General features: G+C 44.8%; 1 long non-coding RNA gene across 1 annotated transcript in view; it reads left to right on the top strand.

Moving 5' to 3' along the window:
- The first annotated feature begins 1528 nt into the window (after window positions 1-1528).
- Window positions 1529-16813, top strand: part of LOC144116045 (uncharacterized) — a 40049-nt gene continuing 24764 nt past the window's right edge. Inside the window, exons 1-3 of the long non-coding RNA XR_013311692.1 lie at window positions 1529-1923; window positions 7292-7401; window positions 12838-13037. This is a non-coding gene — a long non-coding RNA (uncharacterized LOC144116045). The remainder of the gene's footprint in view (window positions 1924-7291; window positions 7402-12837; window positions 13038-16813) is intronic.

The following is a 16813-nucleotide window of genomic DNA, read 5'->3' as shown; positions in this document are numbered from 1 at the left end:
CTACTATAATATCAACTACTGTTCACTTTGCTTGTCAATTCATTTCTATTTTTATTTTTGACGCACTATATTATGATGCGGACGAGGATCGCAAACAGGCACCGTAGCCTTGGCTGCGTAGACAGCTAAGTATTAAACGGAGTATAAACAGAGAAGCGTTTGCGGGTCGGTAGGCTGGAAACGCCGATTGGTCGGTGGGATTCGTGTCTGCGTGACGTTTTTTCGCTTCGCCCTCGTTCTCAACCGGATGTGGGGTCGCCGCGCCTCTCTCGGCCTGTCCCTATTAGCTGTCTACGCAGCCAAGGCTACGGTGCCTGTTTGCGATCCTCGTCCGCATCATAATATAGTGCGTCAAAAATAAAAATAGAAATGAATTGACAAGCAAAGTGAACAGTAGTTGATATTATAGTAGACCGATGGAAGTGTTTTATTTTGCAAATAGATTGATTTTTCTTTCATGTTTTCTAGAACCGAGTGACGCAGATTTTTCGTTTTCTCAGGCGCCGGCTGTATCAGGTTTTCGCAGCTGAGCCGGCAGGTCTGTTTGTGAAAACGGCGTCGCTGTCACCTGCTCGCTTGTTTTCTTCCCCCGCTTCGACTTCGAAAACATCTCCTGTTCGCCTCTTTTCCAAGGTGAAGTCTCCAAAGTTTTCTAAAGACTGCAAGGCGGTGTTAGTTAATGTCTACGCAAGCATAAGGAAGCTCCACCCCGAGAAGACTGTGCGTGACGTTCTCGCAATTGTGGGCGAGATGACCGGAGTGAGCCCTCGGACAGTTGTGAGGTTTAAGAAAGAAGGTCTTTCTGGCGGAGTAAAATAATTGAAGCCACACTGAATTCTATCACCCCACAATTAATGATTCATTGTGTGCAGCATGCGAAAAAATCCGTGAACACCGAAAAACAGCGCCTCTCAGCACGTCCGTTGCCAACTCTCACTTCACTTTCGTTTCCCTGCGGAAAAAGTTAACAGCACGCTTCTTATTAAAGAAGTCATTTCATTTTGATAACAAAAAAGGCCACTTATATATGGCTCGCATTTAGACTTTCTATCTAGAGATTCGCCGAAAAAAGATAAAAAAAAGAACAAACCTACGCTGAGGATCGAACCTGGGCCCCCTCACAAAATGAACAAACATGCCCGCGCTTCGTACCACTCAGCCACGACGCGAGGCGGAGTGACACATTTTGTTAGTTTTTTTTTGACGGACTACTTCCGTACCTTTGGCTGTGTAGACAGCCCATGGAAGCAGCCATCTTAGAAGCAGCCATCTGACCCATGGAAGCAGCCATCTTAGAAACCAAAAAGTTGTGGCGACAAAAAAATCGGACAAATTTAGCGGTGTTTCACACCTACAGTTTTGGAAAAGTTAATTATTCCAAATTACGTAAAAAATTGTGCCTAATTTAACAAATTAGATAAAAAATTATTGAAACAAAATATTTTTTAAAAGCTCGCAAAGCCTCGTCGCCTCGAACAAAACACAAGGGTTCAAAGTCGAACGAATCCAAATCCAAACCATCATGAACGCTCGATCTCGGGACAGGAGTACTGGAAGTTGATTTTCTTCAACATTTTTTTCTGAGGCATTCAAAATAGTTATTGAAGTTAACAGCGCTGGCGCATTCTACTCACGGTGAAGTTAAGACCAGCGACGATCTTCGCAGCCAAATCCAGGATATCGGGGAGAAGGATTCACGCTTTGAGTCTTGGCAACAAGCATCAAGGAACCGAAGCCCAAGCGCGTCGTGCAACGTAGGCCCGATGTGCACCACACAGCGAACCGGTCGAGTCTGAATTTCGTCGGCGCAAGAGGCATCGGCAATGAAGCACAGCCCTTTCCTTCGGACGACATGTGAGCGTCATCGCCGCAACGCAGACCTGGCCGCATAAGTCGGAAGTCGCAGCTCATAGACCACCTCAGGTGCGCTCGCCTGGCGACAAGGCTATGGTGGTGTGTGAAGGTAACCTAGCAGAAACCCAAAACTCAGCTTGGGAAGATTTTAAGTAATGCACTTCCGGCAAACCGGGCAGCGTCTGGCGATGTTGAACGCGTCAAATATCAGAGTAGGCGCAAATCAAGCGTTGCAGTAATGCTATACGTGGACGCCAGAAATGCAATGAAATGCGCTCACTAGCTCAAGAAGCCGGGAGTTTGATGGCAGCCGTTAGTATCGGATAGGCATGGATACGAAGGAATCTGAACACTGGCCGTGAATGAAACGATTTGAAGCTGTAGATTGGTTTGGTTTATGTGGGTTTAACGTCCCAAAGCGACTCAGGCTATGAGGGACGCCGTAGTGAAGGGCTACGGAAATTTCGACCACCTGGGGTTCTTTAACGTGCACTGACATCGCACAGTACACGGGCCTCTAGAGTTTAGCCTCCATCGAAATTCGACCGCCGCGGCCGGGATCGAACCCGCGTCTTTTGGGTCAGCAGCTGAGCGCCATAACCACTGAGCCACGGCGGCTGTAGCTGGAGACGTTTCGGCTTCCACTCAGGAGCCGTCTTCACGTACTGTGGGTTGATGCCGATAGAAGAAGACCTCGCCCGCACCACTAATGTATCGAGGGGGCCTTTTTCATGTGAAGTGGTGCATGATGAAAATGAGTAGCAATTTGTGGCTCAGCATGTGTCATAGACGTCGCGCACAAGCATGCAAAAAGGCGCCGTTGCCGCGACCATGGTGTGCCTGGTGGTTCGATTAATCCGTGATTTCAGATATGTCCGGCACTGCAGGCTCTTTTCCTTCTTTAATATGCATTGCTTGACCAAGTTTATCACAGCCTTTGACTTCAGCGTTTTTCAGCAAGTGCATTTGAGGACCTGTTTTTGTAGACGCGGCGAGGTAAGTCTGATAGAAGAGTCTACTCAGACTAACTCATACAGGAACTGTCCCTATTTACCCCTATGAGCCAGCTCGCTCATAAGTACCTTAGCAGTGCTGTATCAGCCTCGGCACAGTTTTTTTCCATTTCACCAATGTATACTCAATCAAATTCTGTGCACAGGATACTCTAAATCATGCCCGAATGTGTGTCTGTTGGTGGCATGCCGTCAGCTGTTGTACATCCAAGTTTGGTACCTCATTATCCCAAGACCGTGAGATGTGGGCCAATGACTCGCTGCTAGGTACATGAAGTGTTCACGGGTTTCTTGTTCTGCCACTTTTCATTGCAAAGAGCCTGGTAGCTGCTGTTCCGGTGAGTTTATGATGGCTTTGAGTAGCCTCTTTCGCAAAGATATTTGCAGACATTTTTCTCGTCACTTTTCATGCCTTCTGGCCTTGTGCTTGTTGTATTTACTCGAGGGAAGAGGGGTGGCAGCTGTTCTCTTTTTAGAGGCCATGTGTGGGCACTCATCCTGTACACACTAAATGAGTGCAGCATCAAAAGGTTGTTCAAAAAACTGTATATTCACTTCTCCCTCTACTGGGAACTGGGTGGATTTTCGATGCTGTTCAGATACGTTGCGAATGCAGGTAGTTACGCCTGTTTGATGTGGAAGGGTCATTGGTGTTGCGCACAAAAACCTCGGGTGATGGGATTAACCAAGTGAGTGCTCTATCTTCCTGCTATTTCATGATCACATTGGGAGCAGTGACAGAAATGGACGCACTCATGGCTAAATAATGAATCTGTTTATAAAAAGACCTGGGCAGGAGCATCTGAAGACAGGGCATAAAAGTGGCATCGCATATTCTGCTCAGTGTGCTTAGCAATTTCTTTGGAGGCCCTCCTGCCACTGTGACCTGGCTATTGTTAGTACCGAGTAGTGTGCTATTGACACCATCTGCTTGTATACAGGCAGAGAGAATCACTTTACAGCTAGAGATTCCACATTATTGAAGCTGATGCTCGCACTGAAACACAGGGATGACTGCCAGATTCTGCCACACTTTGGAAGCCCTCCTGCACTTGTGGCCTGTGCATGGTTGCAGTTGAGTAAAAAGCATAATAGCACCAGCTGCGCACTTGCTTTCACACTTGCTTTTACTTCCTAATGAAGAGAAAGCTGACAGACATTCCGAAAGCACCCAATTCAATTATATGTCAATGCATCTTACAGTGTGCTAATTGGCACGTAAGGTTAACTATTGAAGTTAACAACCTTTTACTCTACATAAAGTAGTTCAAAGTTAAATATATATATGGTTTTGCTATACGAATGAAAAGATAATTGACCATAATTAATCAGAAACACAGCCGCTGCGGTGGCTTAGTGGTTATGACGCTCGGCTGCTGACCCGAAAGGCCCGGGTTCGATCCTGGCTGCAGCGGTCGCATTTCAATGGAGGTGAAATGCTAGAGGTCCATGTGCTGTGCGATGTCAGTGCACATAAAAGATGCTCAGGCGGTCGAAAATTTTCCGGAGCCCTCCACTGCGGCGTGCCATAGTCTGAGTCACTTTGGGACATTAAACATGAACCATAAAAAGAAGCACAATATTGATTTCTATGTACCACAACAGGGTAAAAAATGTTCCACTGTGGAAAGATTCGTACTGAATGTTAGTGTGAAGTAACTCATTATGCCGCACTGCTGCGTGTAGCTTTATAGATTGTCATTGTTACATATGTATCAAGTTCAGTGCCCTCCTTGCTACTTTTGCTCCTCCATGTTCACCTTTACTGTTATACATTCTTTTGCCATGCTGGTTTCATTGATGTCATCAAGTGAAACCTTCAAAAAATGTGTCCTGGCCTCTGTGATGATGCAGGGAGGAAGCCATTCTGCTGCACGGACTATGTTACATGTTTGATTCCTTGTGAGAGGAGACTATTTCTGATGCAGACTAAGTACAAAAACTAAACTCCGTGCACATTATATCAAATCACGTGAAACAACTCCAGGCAGTTGAAATAAATCCAAGGCACTGCACTATACCATGCCTCATCACCGAGACTGGGTTGTCTTGGAATACACCATAACTTCATTATGCTCTTGTCAGATTTTACATGCATTTTGATGCAGATGTGTTTGTTATGGTGTTTTAATATAAAAAATGTGCCAGTTCTACAGCCTAACCGCTACTGAAAGTTTGGAAGGAGTCACTGTACTCCCACGTTGTCATATTATCAGAAATTGTGTAAGAATAGGGGCACTCTAAGCAGCCTTCTACATTCTAAATTAGCTTTCTACTCCCGATGACCAAATAACTCAAGTTTCTCATGCTTCGTGCTAGTATTTGTAATTCTGGGTTGTCTTACCAGAAAAGTATGTATTCAGTAACTAAATCTGTCATTTGGCCATATTGTAGGTTTATGAATACACAGAGACCCGTGGAAATATATTTCGATTAATGCTAATGAAGAGAACTTTTGCTAAGGTCTTACAAGGCTATCTTAATTCATGTGGGAGCTGGCGCTTCATGAGGGAATCTGACAGGCTGAAACCAGCTGGTTTTTTTAATTGCAGTTTGAATTGAAGTTTCTCTTGTAGCTTTTTCAGCAGACTAACAACCGTGCCATGTTTTTGTTGCAGCACAGATAATATGCACGATACTCTTAGTCAGGTTTAGATGACTACTAGGAAGTTGCCCTGAATCTGCAGTATCCTCAACAGCCAGTCTGCTTTCACACAGGTGTACAGGTTCCAAATGGTGGCACTCCCTCAGCAAAGTACCTAATGAACAGTGATTTCACTTTACTGCCCAAATGCTAAAGCTGTGAGGCATCGGCGCTTTCAGCTGGGTGGTCATGCTCGTGCTGTGTGGCTCACTACATGACTGCACATGGGAGCTTAGCAAAAGGAATGTATAATTCTTTTTAATGTGACAGCATTAGAGTTCCCATTTTTAAGAAAGTGGGCTTCTGTCCGTGCATGTCACGAAAAAGCAGGTGGCAGTGAAATTAATTCAAATAATTTCAATGCAATTCCCACCTGCTCACCATGGAACTGCGAATCAGCTCATTGAGTGAGAGATAAGACAACCTCTCAAATAACTACCCGCAAAAATGAGCCTTATAGGAGCTCGGGAAGAGCAACCTGTGTCTCACAAGCCCCATCGGTGGCTCTGTTTGAAACAGCCACCTTTTGGGGCAGTGGCGCATGGCTTAACCACTGCGCCAAGAGTGGTATGAGGGGAGTCCGAGTCCCCACAATTTATGAACCTATGAAAGAGAAGGAGTTCTTGCGCGGGAGGGATCTTGTGCTATTGACTTGCACTCCTTAGGGCAGGTTATGCGGCGCCCAAGCTTTTTAAGCTTTTGTTCATGTTTTTGGGCTTAACATGCACTGTAGCCTTCCATCTTCCCTTGCGTCAGCTTGCCACCTTTTTCAAGTCAGCAAGGCAACATCGCCAAGCCTTACGGCAATGAAATCTGCCATACACAAACAAAAGAATAAATTTAAGACAGTGCACACAGAGATTGGCATTTGCAACCAAACTTGCCTTACATATACACATATCTTACAGAAAAGACTCGTTTTAAGAAATGATCTTAAGTCGTTATTTGTAACAAAGGCCATGCAACCAGGGTCCAACTACAAGTATCATTCAGCTTGCATGTGAATGCACGATTGCAGCATTTATTACTTCTGTTCATATGCAGATTGATATCCCAGTGGCGTACAATGTCTTGAAAGCAAATGCATCTTGTTTGTGCTGACAGAACATTTTCACGTGCATCTGTCCATCGAAGAATACAACGGTGTGCTGAAATTCAGACGCGCATATAGTTTCACTGGGGGCTCTGTTCAGTCTTGCTCTCATGAGTCCGAAAATGGAATATTCGTTCTTCAGAGATAACCTCACTGAAGTATAAGGTCCGACAAGCTGTATACATAACTAGTATAGATCGCATTTGAGAGGTTTTCAATTCTGAACAAAATTTTGCAAAGTAAACGCACCGCGAGCCCTAGATCGCATTTGAGAGGTTTCCAATTCCGAACAAAATTGTGCAAAGTAAAGGCACCGCGAGCCCGGCGTGACTGCGTGTGCTGCGGCATATGACACCTTCAGCATTCTTCCTTTCGAACCTGCACAGTGTCGGTGCCGCTGCGCGATTTCACCCAGCTACATCTTTCTTAGGCATGATACTTTACACATCGCAGGCAGACAGGTGCACACGCAGCACAAGCAAAAGCCAGCGAAAGAGCGCGCCACGCCCCCGTTGTGCATATCGCGCGCATATGGCGCGATATGCACAGCCGATGTAGGCGGCGGATTGCTGTTGAAAAGTTTTAATGCAGCAGACCATTTTATTAACAATGCATTTCAGCTTGTGCAAAAAGTGTTTTGCTTGAACAAACGTAAGCATGTAATCGTTTTGCTTTGCTTGTGTTTAGTGACGTAACCGGAACTTCCCCTGCTGCAGCTTCGGGCCTTTGGAAACAAGCTTCTAAGATGGCTGCGTCCATGGGTCGGACAAGAACTCTGAGGTTTTGTTTCCTCCCAGGTTAGAGAATGGTTTTCTTTAACATTTGTGTGGAAACATCTGTGCTGTATGTTCGCAGTTTTTGTGCAGTGCTTTTTTTTTAGTGGTGTTTTTGTTACGCTTGCTTTTTGAAGACTGCTGTTCTGAGGACAGGTTTACTTTACCTTTCAGTAACCACAAATACTTTTGTTCAGTAAGGAATGCACCTTACAGATTATTGTGTGCTTCTAAAGGCATTCAAATTTCGCTGACGTGGCCCGCTGCTGCCGTTAGCCGAACGTTTATTTCTTCAGGTATGTTCTGTTTGACTGCACTAGTTTTACTAAGTTGTGCACCACCGGGTCAAGCAGTTCAAGTGCAGCTTACCACTAGCGCTTTCACCTCCGAGCATTTCAAATGATTCGAAATTCTAATTTGACCATGTTTTTTTTCTTTTGTATGCCTATAGTTCCGGCCAGACGGTACAATAACTGATGCTGGTGTTCCATCCAGGCGTAATATAAATCGTTCTCAGTTACATCCACACAGAACAATGACTGTTACTAAATTAAGTCCCCTGTGACAACAAAAAGCCTGCAAAGCAAAAACCACTCAGCAGCACATATTGGTACATTTTGTGATGCCGTTCATCGGGACAGAACTCCACAGGCGTTAATATTGTTCTGTCTCGGTGGAATGCAAGGCATTCTGAAAAAAAATAAGTTGAACTGCTCTCGGAATTTATGTCCAGAAAGAACGGTAACTGCCACTTGTGTGACAACGAACCAAGCCAAACCTAACTGCTTGATGTGCAATAAGTATGAAAACAAAACTATGCAGCAATGTACATAGTATATCTTGCAATGCTATGTTCTCGTGCTGGCCTGATCAAGACCTGGAAGGACATTCAGCACTGAGGATCAGTCCTAAAAGGAAAGGACGGTCTGATGTGGCCATAACTGCACTGCCAGTAAATGCTGCCTTTGGACAGAACTTTAGGAGGCTGTTCTGTCTATACGAAATGCTAGCCGCCCTGCTTTTTTTATAAGTGGTGGCTTACATCAATGAAAAATAGTTATGTGAAGGTTGGCTATGCCGTTTTTTTCCTTTTCTGCCTCAGAAGCAAACCAGTTCTCTCCTTCAGCAAAACAGAAAACTGGACGAGATGGCAGTTGCTAAAGATAAGTAGGCGCAAACTCGATGACAGGGGAAGACAAGACAGGAAATGCTTCATTGTTGCAACTGGTTTATTAGGAAAGTGAATGAAAACAACTTAAGACAACAAGAAACACACCGCTCCTGTATCAGTACAAGCTCAAAATCTTGAGTGTTAAAATCTCAAGATAGTCTCTTTCTGCGGGAGCATGAGTGGCAGCTTGGTTACACATTTCGTACCTGAGGAGATAATCTATTGTGTCCCTTGGTGGTGCTATGAATGGCACAACAAGATAACTGTTTTGACAAAGCTGGGCCGGCAACCTTTCAATGTGCGAAGATTATTTTTGTGCTCTCTGATACGTTTGGCCTATGTACGAATATCTACACTTGAGACGAACCTTATAAACAATACCGGACCAAGCCCAAGCTTTAGTGAGTCCAAGCTCACTAAAAAGTGACATTCTGTTATGGTGTCGTGGTGAAACATGAAGCGTGCAACACGGGGCTAGTCAAATGCAGACCACTCGGGCTTGCATGGGCTGAAATTCTCCCATGTAGTTTCTAGCTTCTCCGTAGCTCGATCATTGTTCTTCTAATGCGGGGGAATTTTGTGCTACACCATTGTTTGCCTCTGAGTTTTGGTTCTCAAAGTTATACTGATGGCTAAGATTAACGAGGTGGGTGCCGATGTTTCTCTTGAACTACTTATGCAAGAGGATGCCATGGCTGTGCTTAGGTTGCCCGCACAAAAGGACAGAACTCCAGTCATTCTTGTCCGCTTTTTTCGTCAGGAGCTTAGGGACAAATAGTTTGCAAAAAGGAGCGCCCTGCACGATGCAGATAGTTCTGTCGTAAAAGAAAACATGACCAAGTATTCACGAGACCTGCTTGGGATAGTGAAGTAACGGGCAAAAGATTTGGCTTTAAATTTACATGGAATTTAAGTAGAAAAATACTGTTCAGAAAGAAGGGAGGGGTCTCTGCCTTTGCCATTCAGTCAGAGTGTGACCTTGCTCTGCTAGCCCAGTATCCCCCCCTCCCCAATATAATGGACTATCATTAATTACTGCTTCTACATCAAGTAAATGGTTGCCTTGACTTAAATAATTTCTCTGCCTACATCATCATCATCACCATCAGCCTGACTACGCCCACTGAAAGCCAAAGGCCTCTCCCATGTCTCTCCAATTAACCCTGTCCTTTGCCAGCTGCATCCACCCTATGCCTGCAAACTTCCTAATCTTATCCGCCCACCTAACCCTCTGCCACCCCCTGCTACACTTGCCTTCTCTTGGAATCCATTCTGTTACCCTTAAGGACCAGCGGTTATTTTGCCTTCACATTACTTGCCCTCCCCAAGCCCATTTCTTCCTCTTGATTTCGACCAGGATGTCATTAGCCGGCATTTGTTCCATCACCCACTCTGCCGCTTCCAGTCTCTTAACGTTAACCTATCATTTTTCTTTCCATGGCTCGCTGCATTGTCCTTAACCTAAGCTGAACCCTTTTCGTTATCCGCCACGTTTCTGGCCCTGGCCCGTAGGTGAGTACCGGTAAAGTACAGCTATTGTACACTTTTCTCTATATCACACATATTAATGTGCGATCCTTACATAACAAATCTGATGGCTTTGCACATTTTGTCTACTGTCTGCAGCACAATTTTGATGTAATTATATTAACTGAAACGTGGGCTGTGTGTGATGCAGACTTTTTGAAATTGCCGAGATACGATTCTTTTTTCCGTAATTGCCCTAATCATGGAGGAGGCGTTGCCATTTACGTAAAAACAGTTTAAATAGAGATGTCTTATCTGACCTCTCTATAATGACCCTTGACTGTGAAATGCTTGCGCTTCAGACTGCGGACAGAATTGTTTCTGTTGTTTACAGGCTGCAATCAGGTGATCCAGATAAGTTCTTAATGCACCTCTAAAAATTTCTTGATTTTACCTCGGAAGCTCAATACTCCATTATTATTGGTGGTGACCTCAATACCAACATACTTGAACCTTCTGGTATAAATAGATGGCTGAATTATACAGTTACCTCCAGTCGTTTTACAAACCTTATGCCATGCCCATATGGATAACACCTACATCATCCAGTACCACGGACGGTTTCATAGCACGCATTGTTTCGCCCGTTATTTCTGCTGGTACTATTGCTTTTGATCTGAGTGACCACAGTGCCATTTTTGTATCCGTACCACATGTCTGTCCACCGAGTTACGCACAACCGAATAGTTTTGCTTATCAGTGTATAACTGATGTGACACTTGTTCAATTTCATGAGTCTTTATGTGTTGCAGACTGAAATTGTTTTGCTGCCTGTTTTTCTGTTGTTGAGTCTTATGAGCTGTTTTTAAGCACTTTGAATGAAATGTACAATAAGTGTTTTTCCTTGATGACAAAGAAATCAGACACAAAACTCTTTAAGCCTTGGGTGACTCCGGTACACATCGAAATGATGAAACAGCAGTCCAGGTTTTTCAAACGTTTCATGTCTAGTCATAACTCTGAGCATCTAGCCTCTTTTAAAAAATACCGCAACAAGCTAACTAGCGAGCTGCGCAGTTCTAAATCTGCCAACCACTCGCGTTGCCTTACTAGTAGAAAGGTTCCGAAAGGGTTTTGGAAGTTCTAAATCAATCATTTATAAAAGAGAATAAAAATACGCATCTGGACCAGCTTGTGATCAATGGCTTGCCCTATTCCTGTTCTTTTTTGGCAGATAAATCCGATGACTTCTTTACAAGCTTTGGACAGTGTGGTTGCCCCGTTGAAGCTCTTCTTTTTCTTCCAAATGCAAGTTTAGAGACTTTAGCTTTCCATTTAACGACAAGTACTACCGATTTTGATGGCTTCTAAATAAAACCAGTTAAGTTAGTTGCGGATCTGTTAGCACCATGCTTAAGCTATATCTTTAACTTGTTGCTCACATCAGGTATATGCAAGAGTAATATGCAAGAGTAACTGGATGTGATAGAATTAAGTTGACAAACTATAGGCCAATTTCTATCCTTCTGTTTTCAAAGGCTTTTGAAAAAGTAATGCTCAAGAGAATCGATGGGTTCTTCTGAAACATGCCTAATAAATGCCACTCAGTTTGAATTTCGAAAGGGCATGTCCATGGAGTCTGCTTTACTCTTGCAAAAGGAAATTATTTTGAATAATATTGAAGCTAAAAACTTGACTCTTGGCATTTTAGTTGATTTTACAAAAGCTTTCGACCTTCTTAATCGTGAAATACTACTCTGCAAACTTGAAAGCTATGGTGTCCATGGTCTCTCCCTTCAACTTCTTCATTCATACTTAAACAGGTGCCAACAGGTTATTTCAGTTGGTAATCACAAGTCTCGTTCCGTTTTGATTCAATATGGTGTCCCACAAAGTAACCTTCTCGGTCCATTTCTATTTAACGCCTATGCAAATGACATTGCATCCATAGCCCATAATATAAGCTGTATTCAGTACGCTAATGACACAAGTTTTTTCCATGGTGGCTCCTCTGCCGATGAACTAATCAATGGGGGAAATCTGGTTCTTTCTGCTCTCTGTAGAGTAGAATTGCAGTGCTAAGAATCACGTGGTCGTGAAAAAATTCTTTTCAGCCGAAATTTTGTATCATTCATACGAACAAAATTCGTATGCAGATCTATGAAAAATGCATTCACACAGATCTGTTTATAGCTGACAGGATTTATTCACTGCTGTGCAGCCACAGCTCACGATGCGTACCGCATGATTAGTGATCATGGCTTTGGCGATGTGCAGGCCGTGCGTCGCCGCTCGCTGTGCGCAGTGCGTACCGCGCGATTAGCCATTGCGATTTTGGCGATGTGCGGGCGGTGCGTTGCGGCTCACTGCACGTGGTGTGTACCACGCGATTAGCGAGCGCGACTGACGTGTGGGCTGCTCACCACCGCTCACTGCACGCGGTGTGTACCGCGTGATTAGCGATCGCAACTTCAGCGACTGCAGTCGTGGCTCACACGTTTGTATCACTTGTAGAGGCGAGGGAGAGTGCAGAATATCAGAAATTTCATGAATTGTACACAATGCACTCTGGCTGGGGAATTTCGTGAATTCGTGTCATTGCGAAATTCGTATCAACCGGGTTCGTATCACAGAGATTCCACTGTATTCTAAATTTCGTATTCGCACACATTTGTTAGAGAGACAAAGTAAAATCAGACAACCTTGGCATAGTATTTTTATAGGCAAGAACTCGCAAGGCGCCTACTAATATCGGCGCGAGTGCACGAATATCAACAATGTCACTTTGTGCAGCTATCTTTGTTTCGCATGCCAACTTCAAGGCCCGCCTGGTGGGAAACCTGCCTAACAACTGGCCACTCTGAGTCCTGTGCCTGCTGTGTCCTTTTTACGGACACTTAAGCCTGGGTGCATTGCGCCTGGGTTTCAACGGCCGCTTTTAGCATCACCAAGCAGTGATTCCAGGCAACCCTACTCAGAAAAGTGTCGCCCACCATCGCTCACTTCGTCAGCGGCAATGGTGGTGAGTGCACAAATATCAACACTCTGTTACTTTGTGCAGGTTGGTTTTCTTTCTTTCAAGCAATATCCTGATATTCCACAGTCAATTTTGAACCGCCGTTTCTCTGCTGAAGTCCTGAGTTCAAAGTCTGTGCTGTGTTTATGCAATTTAGTGTCTAGTGTTTTTTTTTCTTGATTTTAAGCGACCTGCAGAGTGAAATATGACTAAAGACGCATCAAAACAAAAGGAAGATGTGAAGGCTGACTTTGCGAGATTAAAAGAGGAACTTAAGCAAGAATTTAAGTTGGAGCCTGAGGCACTGGAGTGAGATATGCGCAGTGAAATCAGAGAGCGAAAACTGGAGCAACAAAACATTACCAAAAGCCTTGAGTCGGCCTTCAGCACTGTTGAAGAATTAAACTCTCAACTAAAAATTAAGTTCCAGAACACGAAAAGCTATCAGGTGAAAATGAAGCCTTGCATGTGAAGTGAATTAGCCTTGACAATAAAAATCGCGATCTCGAAATACACCTGGTAGGAACAGTATTCAAGAAACTGCAATCTCAAGGTTTGTGGAGTAGAAAAGCACCAAGATGAAAACATTTTCAGCATCGTCTCCCAAATTGGCTCGCTCATAAATGAAAGCTTATCTGAGCCTGACCCAGAAGCATGCCACCGTGTGCCTACGCGAGATGCTGATAAAAGCCATTTTATCATTCAGTTCAAGTCACGTGCGAAGGGCGAGAGGGCACTGATTAAGGCAAGGAATCTACGGCTTAAAAATACTGATCTTGGATTTGACGAGACCGCTTCCATATACAGTTGAACCTCGATATAACAAAGTAGTAGTTTTTTGGGAAAAACTTCGTTATATCGCGAACTTCGTTGCAACGAGGTTTTTGTCTTCCAGTGCCGTTAATGAAATTGTACGTTCAAACAATCGTTCTGTTTTATTCTGCTCACATGCTTTCGTGACGATATTACAACCGATTTTAGAAGAAACGACAAGCAAATAGTTTGGTAAGAGTAGTTCAGTCAAGCTTCGTTACCTCGAAATGGCACATCTCAAATTATTGCTTTAGTTGAAATTTTCTGTAGAGTCGAGCTGCTCCCTGCGGCGCTGTGCATTTTGTTGCCCATTACGTTACAAAATTTTCTCAGCGAATTGCGGGTATCTCAAAATCTTAAATGAGGTATGGAGATAATGCCACAAGTGAAAAATTAAAGCGAGCTTCGCATGTTGCTGCGAAGATGTGCCACGAAGCGTGCGGCATCACCGAAAACGAAACCAAGTGGCGCGGAAATCCATTAATGGCGTCAAGCAACACTGCACTCCATCACGTGCTGATGGGAATGGGACGTGCAAGTAGGAGGCCCCGCAAAATAGCGCAGGTAGGCTGGCTTTGTGCACCGCATGCGGGGCGGGACGTGATTTGCTGTCAACTGGAACTTCACAGGACAGGGCATAGTGGAGGGCTCCGAAAATTACGACCACATGGGGTTTAACCGGCGCTACGTCATGCAGTACACGGGCTCCTTGCATTTCGCCTCCATCGAAACGCAGCCGCCGCGTTATCTGGATCAGCAGTCCAGTGCCGTGACCACTGAGCCACCGCGACCGGGCGAGATTGACGAGAGTTCAAAAACTAAGCATAGTTCAAAAATAAGAACCTTTATTCTCAAATCTTTGCAAAGGGCAAGTGACTTCATGACTGCATCAAATCACTTCATGATGCAGTGTGAGTTGATGCAGTCATGAAGTCAGTTATTTTTGCCTGACGTTTGCTCATGAGCGTCAGCGTAATGAGGCGTTCGTAGGTGGCTACCGCTACCAATGCTTGTTCATGTTCTTGCGCGCCGGCATAACTTCGCAAAATGTAAATGGAATTGAGCACTTCTGTTGCTGTAGGCGTCTGCGTTGCCTCCTCGGTGTTGTCACCGTCCTCTACAACGGTTTTTTCTTGAATGCTTTCAATTATTGCGGTGTCGTCCAATTCTTCTGCTGTGACAGCATATTCATCACTGGTGATGAAGTCTGTAAGGCTTACATCCTCGGGAACGCCGCCTTCCTCGCTCAGCTGCTGCCACGCATCAGCGAAATCTGCCTGTGCAGGCGCCTCTCCTTCGCTCGCTTCATCGTTGCCTGCCGCATCCAGTGAGTCGCACACAGCTTTTATGCCAGCCTTTCTAAAGGAGTTTACAATAATTTCCTTGCTCGTAGACTGCCAGGACGCAGATAGCATTTCTATGCCCATAAACACGTCAATCTTGGTGTCGCGTTTAAGGAACATGTTGAGCAAAATTCTCTCGATCATGCGCTTCTTGTAAGCGCACTTTGCGCTGTTTATTACACCTTGATCCAATGGCTGGATTAGGGATGTGCAACTTACGGGAAGAAATTCCAGCTCGACGTTTGACAGCTCCACGTCAACGTAGTGCGCTAACAGTTGTCCAGGAGAAGGCAGATTTTTCTCTTCTGCTGCCCCATTTCCTCATCCAGCTCTTTAAGCCAGTCGCTGAACAGGGCTCGTGTCATCCAAGCCTTTGCGTTACTGACATACTTGACGGGCATCGACCTTCCAATGAAACAATGTGGCCTTCCACTAACTCCGATGACCAGCAGCTTGCGTTTATCCGTTCCATCCATGTTCGCACATAGCAACACAGTTAGACGTTGCTTGCTCTGCTTGCCACCATGGCAACATTCATTTTTCAGAGCCAGGGTCCTCTTCGGCAAAAGGCGATAGAGTAATCCCGTTTCATTGGCGTTGTAAATGTCCGCGATGTCATAGCGGGCAAGAATGCCTGGAACGCGGTCACAAAGCCAATCAGCAGCTCCAATGGCATTCGCCTCCGCACTTTCACCACTGATTACTTTGCCAACGATATTGTGGCGCTCTTTAAAACGTTGTAGCCACCCGCTGCTAGCCTTGAATTCGTCACACCCAAGCACACTTGCAGAGTCCAGGGTTTTCTGTTGAAGTATGGCACTACTCAGAGGCATGTTCTTTGCGCGCATTTTCATGAACCACGTGAATGTGGCTTTCTCCACGTCGCTGTACGTAGCCACTTTCAGCCTCTTCCTTGTCCCACTCAGGCCGCTGTCGCTGACAGCGCACAATATGTTGTCCTTCGCCTTTAAAATGGTCGAAAGGGTACTTAGCGTTATATCGTACCTGTCCGCCACTTCTTCTCGCCGGCGGCTACTTCTTTGATCATTTTCGCTTTAAGATCAAGAGAAAGCACTTTTCTCTTCCAGGGCGCACCACTCATTGTTGCACAAAAGAGCATCACGATCAGAGAAAGAAATGACTTCTTGTGGCAGCGTGCCTTCCTATGCCAACGAACGAGACGCTCTAGGCTTGGATTGGATTGGATTGACAACGTTGCTCTAGACGTCGAAATGTCAGAGAGGGCACTATTTACACGTCTGTGTGCCCGGGGCGCCGCAGTGGGGTAACGTTTTCCTCTACAAACATGTTTCTTACAAAATAAAATTTGAATATGCTTCATAAAGTGGCAGAGTTTTTCCAAAATAGTTTTTCTGTGCTCCCAAAAACTTCATTCCATCGAAACTGCAGCGCGAAACCACTTCGTTAAATCGAGGAAAAAACATCCATTTCAGTGGAAGCAAGAAACAAGCAAAAAAAGTTTGTTCAATCGCAAACTTCGTTGTATTGAGGTTCGCTATATCGACGTTCACCTGTACGTAAACGAACACCTTTGCCCCACGCTTAAACTGCTTCTGGGAAAGGCTATCAGGAAAAAGAAAGAGCAGAACTGGAAAGCTGTATGCA

Source organism: Amblyomma americanum, chromosome 1 (genome assembly GCF_052857255.1).
Source record: "Amblyomma americanum isolate KBUSLIRL-KWMA chromosome 1, ASM5285725v1, whole genome shotgun sequence".
NCBI lineage: Eukaryota > Metazoa > Arthropoda > Arachnida > Ixodida > Ixodidae > Amblyomma > Amblyomma americanum.
This window is presented reverse-complemented; position numbering and strand designations above follow the sequence as displayed.